This window comes from Drosophila nasuta, chromosome 2L (assembly GCF_023558535.2).
Source record: "Drosophila nasuta strain 15112-1781.00 chromosome 2L, ASM2355853v1, whole genome shotgun sequence".
Taxonomy (NCBI): domain Eukaryota; kingdom Metazoa; phylum Arthropoda; class Insecta; order Diptera; family Drosophilidae; genus Drosophila; species Drosophila nasuta.
The window spans coordinates 25,385,378-25,391,446 of record NC_083455.1 but is presented as its reverse complement, the minus strand read 5'-3'; positions in this window follow the sequence as shown (position 1 = coordinate 25,391,446).

Genomic DNA, 6,069 nt, shown 5'->3' with positions numbered 1-6,069 from the left:
TTTTCCTTAAATATACCAAATTTGTATTCTACTAAAATGCAAAAATATACCTCAGAATATATTTGGTATATCGAAATACTATTACTTTCAAAATACCCTATGTGAGATACCAGATAGTGAGAATATGCTTGAATATACCAAATTAATATACCAAAAATACTAATATATACCAACTCTACCATATGAGATATCCGCTACCCATTTTTAGCAAGACCAAAAGAGTGCTGTATTAAGCTTAAAATATACTAAATTAATATACCAAAAATATACCGAGGTCAACATTTGGTATAACGTCAAACTATTAATTTTAAAATAGTCCATGTGAGACACCCGCTAATAAAGCTTAAAGTCTGCGGTACGATTCGCAAAATATATCAAATTAATACCGAAGCCTATATTTGGTATAATGATATACTGCACTTCGAAAACACGCCATAATGTTTATAGACATATCAAAAGAGTCACAAATGAAATGCGAATACAAAAAGTTTTGCATTTATTGAATGAAATGTATTCATTTAAAATGCCTTTCCAAGCGAATAGGCGTAAACGAGTTAAGCAACAATAATAATAAAAAATGTATATGAATAAAGTGGCTGGATATCACTTTAAACTTCATGGCAAATTAACTTGAAACGTTTTTCGCATACACAAATAAACGCATTTTGATATACAATTCATGAATGTTGTTTTTTGCCCCAGCCATATTAGGAAATAAAAACAAAACACCCAAAAAAAAAAAATTGGTTGGGCAAATATATTTTCATTTTCATTTTCGTTTTCGTTTATGCGTTTGTATTTATATTTTCGATACGCATTCATCAAATATTTGACAATTTTATCTGTGCGATTGCGAATGGGAATGTTAGTGGCAATGCTGACCACTTGCCTTCCCTCCGCACTCACCACTTCACTCCCCCCTCTAGGCCATCCCTTGGCGGGCGACCATTGGGCAAAACCCAAAAAGTAAATTTATGCCATCGCCATGCAGGAAATGCGTGTTTAGCAAATGTTTTAAATTGTATAACGAGAATTTATGACAGACAGCGCAAGTTTGGGTTTACGTGAAGGTAAAAATTGCATGTTAAAATTCGTTTAATATTTTTATTTTCATTTTCATTTCCTTCACTTCACTTCGCTTTTCTTCTTTTTTTTCGGTTTCTTTTTTTTGTGTGTGTAGTATTTTGTTGGGTGCCGAAAATATCGCATATAAAAATGACAGGCGTGCGTTGAGCGGGCACATAAATTGTCATTTATTTGGGTCTTGTGGCATTTTTGGGCGCCATTTGGAGGGCGTGTGTATTTGTGTAGCATTTCAATGAGCAAATGCAAATAAATTAAAAATACACGCAAATAGAAGAGAGAAGGTAAACGCAAAAATATTGATGCTCTTTGCCTTCTCTTCTTTTCTTTTGCTGTCTTTTCGTTTTATGTCTACATTTTAAGGGGAACGTGACGAAATGTGTGTGTGAGCGATACGCTTCGCAGAATATGCGCAACATTCTATAAATTAGATGGCTTTGCAGCTTGGCTAATGCGTCGTATGCGCAATGTGACACACGTGAAGCATTGAAAAATTAATATAAAATCCCACACACACACGGATAGAAAGGCAGTCAGGCAAAGCAAACGACTTGGGACTTCAAATTAAAGACGCTGCGGTTTTTGGGCTGCGAGAAGGCGGGGCTGCAGGACTCGCTGCGGTCTGTGGCAAGCGCTGATGAATGCGTGCAAACCGCTTAATTATTCATTGGAGGCAATGCATTGGAATGCCAGGCAAACAGCTCGTTTATAAATAGCAAGCTGTGTAGCCATGCAATTGTGGAGTGCTCGACTCGGCGAGTGCTCGACATTAATCAGTGGGACACACATTGATTACGAGCGCTCGCTCGAGTGTATTAAATGCGCTGCCGAAAGACAATGAGCTGCAAATGCAAATCAAACACACAATCATAACGCTCAAAGATGCGCCGAACAATGCGTGGACTGCAAAAAGAAGGCACCCCTCATAAAAAACGGGTGTAAAAAAAGAGGGGAAAAGGGGTTCAAATGGATGTGTGTCGCCGCGTTGAGAGAGTTTTGTTTGCCGCATTGTTTGCCTGATGAGCAGCGAATCCCGCGGGGCATCTAATGTTATTTTTATGGCAATTTTATGTGCACTCAACTCGCACTCGCAGCCTGAAGTCTGAAGAGTGAAGTAATAAGTGCTGTAAGTGTGTGTATGGGTGTGTGTGCCACACACACACATCATAAAGCCAACGATAATTGCAGTGAAAAATAGAAAATTCTTGCATTGTTGTTCAACCGTTTGTCGCCTGCTCTCACTTCCTCTCACTTCCCCCTCTCCCAGTCTCCTTCTCTGTGAAGTCCTGTGTGTCAAGTAATAATATGCCTGTAATCATTATACGTCAGCGTGCAATGACTTCAGCACACACCCTTTTTATACACACACTTTGCTGCTTTGCATACCGACAAAAGTTTCAAGTTTACTTTGGCAACACAAAAGAAAAAAAACTAATTTCACTTTGATGAAAGTTTTCTTTAAACTTTCTTGGAATTTTTCTTTGCTTTTGTAAACTGATTTGATTCTCGTTTTGAGCTGCACATCAAATTGTAATCGAACTATTTTTTTATGTCGCCTGCACCACACTTGCAAAGCTTCTTTCATGTGTGTGTGTGTGAGTGAGTGATGAATGTTACTGTGCGTGTTATTTTCCTCTTTTTTTTATTTTTGTGTGAAATATTTAACAGAAGCAGCAGACGAACCCAATGACCGACTTCTTTGTTCTAAGTGTGTGTGTGTGTGAGGAGGTGTTAGTGTGTGGGTGTGTGTCTGTCTGTCTGTGTGTAACTACAATTTAAGGCAAACGCATCCTTTGGTTGCTGTTGACTGCAGCCAACACTTTCAATTGCTGTGCTCTGAGAGCAGAATTTTGATTACAAAAAAGAAAAGAAAGATCTCATCTCTGACCTGACTGGTATAATCTGGTATATTTTAAGTTCTATGGTATATTTCGAATGTAGTACTTCCTCGATATACCAAAAGGTGGTCTTTGGAATAGTTTAGTATTTTGGTGGTACATTATTTGGTATATTTTTAGAATAATACCGCACTTCCATTGTATACTTTGAATGTAGTACTTCATCGATATTCCATATATGGTTTTTGGTATATTTTAGTGTATTTTTAGTATAATTTTGGTGTAATATTCAGTATATTTTAAGATCACACCTATGGTATTTTTCGAATGTAGTACTTCATCCATATATCAAATATGGTCTTCAGTATATTTTAGTATTTTTGTGGTATATTATTTGGTATATTTTAAGATTAATACCGTACCGCTATAGTATTTTACGAATGCCGTACTTCATCGATATATCAAATATGGCCTTCAGTATATTTTAGTATTTTGTGGTATATTATTTGGTATATTTTAATATTAATACCGTACCGCTATGATATTTTTCGAATGTATCGCTTTATCTATATATCAAATATGGTCTTCAGTATATTTTAGTATTTTTGCGGTATATTATTTGGTATATTTTTAGAATAATACCGCACTGTTTGGCTTTAATTTAAAATGGGTAACAGGTATCTCGTAGTCGAGGACACTCGACAGTAGCTTTCTTACTTGTTTATATATGCAGCTAGTTTTCGGGGCGACAATCTCGTCGATCAAGAAGAATGCATATTTCGTCTTTGGGGAGCACAATTAAACAAGGACTCGCTTTACAACATAAAGCACAGTTTGTAATCAAATGAAACATTTAAATTATTTTGTAGGCTGCCGCTCGACTGTGCACAACGAAAACATAAAGAAAAGTAATTTGTATGCAAAATAGATTGTCTCAGAGAGACAGAGAGAGGGAGGGAAAGAGACACAACTATTTGGCAGTGGCTCACATTTACATGCTAAATAGCTGCAACTGACTAAATCCGTTGATGACTCCCACAGACTTTGACTTGAAGCCCTTGGACTCTCGACTCTGAGCTCAGAGGCCATTGTCTGATCTGAGCGAAAATAAGCCGAGAGTACAAATTTGATTTTGAACTGTCAGTTCTTCGGGGGCTTGTATCTGTGTCTCTCTCTCAGACTTGTAATTGAAACGTTAAATAATAAAGCCTGTGGAGTGTAAGAGATTCAATCAGTTCATGAATACAGACATACAGACGCCAATTAGGCAGAATTGCGTAGATTTAAACGAATTTCAGCTGGCTAAAGGACTCAACTCAGCTGCTGCTGTGGCTGTAGAGGACACGTTCTCCTCGAGGTGCTGCTCGAGGATGTAGAAAGGAGTTGGTACGAAATTCGATAATCAAATTTATGCAATTTGCAAACAAGAATGAGGCAACTTGAAACAAAACAGGGACACAGTCGACAGCAGAGTGCGTATCGAAAAAGTTGAAGCAATCAATTTCAGTTCATTTGCCAGCCCTTTTCTCCCACTCTCTTTCCCTTTTTCTCTGTTTCTTTCGACACATTTAGAGAGAGAGAGAGAGAGAGAGGGAGAGAAAGAGAGCTGGTGAAATTAGCGTGCATTGCAACCTGCAAAAGTAAAGTTTTGCGATTAAGTAAAAGTGCAAATTCTTAACTCTCTGTCTACACTTTTCTCTCTCGCTATCTGTCTGTCTCTCTTTCTTTCTCTGTTACTTTCTTGCTCTGCAAATTGCGCTCAAATTAGCTCAAGTTGAGGCGCGTTTCAGCGTTATGACTGTCAATGAGCCAGCCCAATGCTGGGCAACGTTGCCTGCCTCAACTCAACTCGACTCAACTTCAACAACAAGTTTAGCCAGCGTTCGGGCCAAGTTTGAATTCAGTTGCTGCCAATATGCAGCAGTCAGCACTTTTTTCTTTTTGGGCTAATGATGCGCGCAGCCTTTCGCTGATGTGGATGCGGGTGCGAGTGTGTGTGTGCAGCCATGTGTGTGTGAGTGTGGGTGAGTGTGCTTGTTGTTCTTCCTTGCCATACATATCGATGAATTGATGCTATTGATGCAGGCGCTGAGTGTTTACTTAGGCAACTGGGTTAAGCAGCAAGCACATTTTGCAACAAATACACAAATTGTATTAGCATGAAGTTGTAAAATTATATTGCAATAAATACAAAAAAAACATGTAAATTAAGAGTAATATTTGTAAACGAATTTGGAGTTTAAACGGAGTCTAAACGAACTGTGAATAGAATCAAAACAATGCGGTATTATTCTTAAAATATACCAAATTAATGCACAATAATTTTTTGTATATATACCATATGCTATTTTTGGTGTATTTGTACTGTAATGCAATCTAAATATACCAAAGAGTACTGAAATATACTAGATTGCCAGCCAAAGCATCTAAGACGCGTAGTAATTTGTCGTTTTTTGGCATACAGAACTATACATAATTTTTTTCTGAAAGCAATAAAATTTACAAGAATCACAAGTACTTTAGTTATTATTGGATGTAGTGAAATAATTTATATATGTATAGGTATTTTACACTTGAATAATCATTATTAATTTCAATTCTATTGAAGAATCAATACTTTAGAAATAATTTTTTAATCTAGTCTAACATTTCATTATATTATTTTAGGAATTTTTTGCATATTATGTTGTTTATTATTCATTGATTCAAATTATTCAATAAAAAACTAAAAACTGAACTCAAAAAACTAATCTAAAATGAAACCAAGAAACTAATAAATAGTTTTCACGCTCTAAATAGATAAAGTTAATAATATGAAAATATAAAAATATAAATTTTTTATATTATTATGTTTTTTTTATTATTTTATGTATTTTGAGATCAAACGCTTTTTTATAATTCCTAATTATATATTTGTATTTCATTCACAGATTTTACAGCAAACTTGCTTCATTAACGAAATTTCCCAGTATTATTCAAATTGTAACAGTCGCGACTGAATCAAAAGCTGTGGCACAAAATGGAATTGAAATGGAATCAGCGTAGAACACGCTTGCCACCCACACACACACCCCACGAACGGCCTTCACTTCGTGCACGAGTGCTCTCTGAATATTTAACTCTCTCTCTCTCTCTCTCTCTCTCTGTC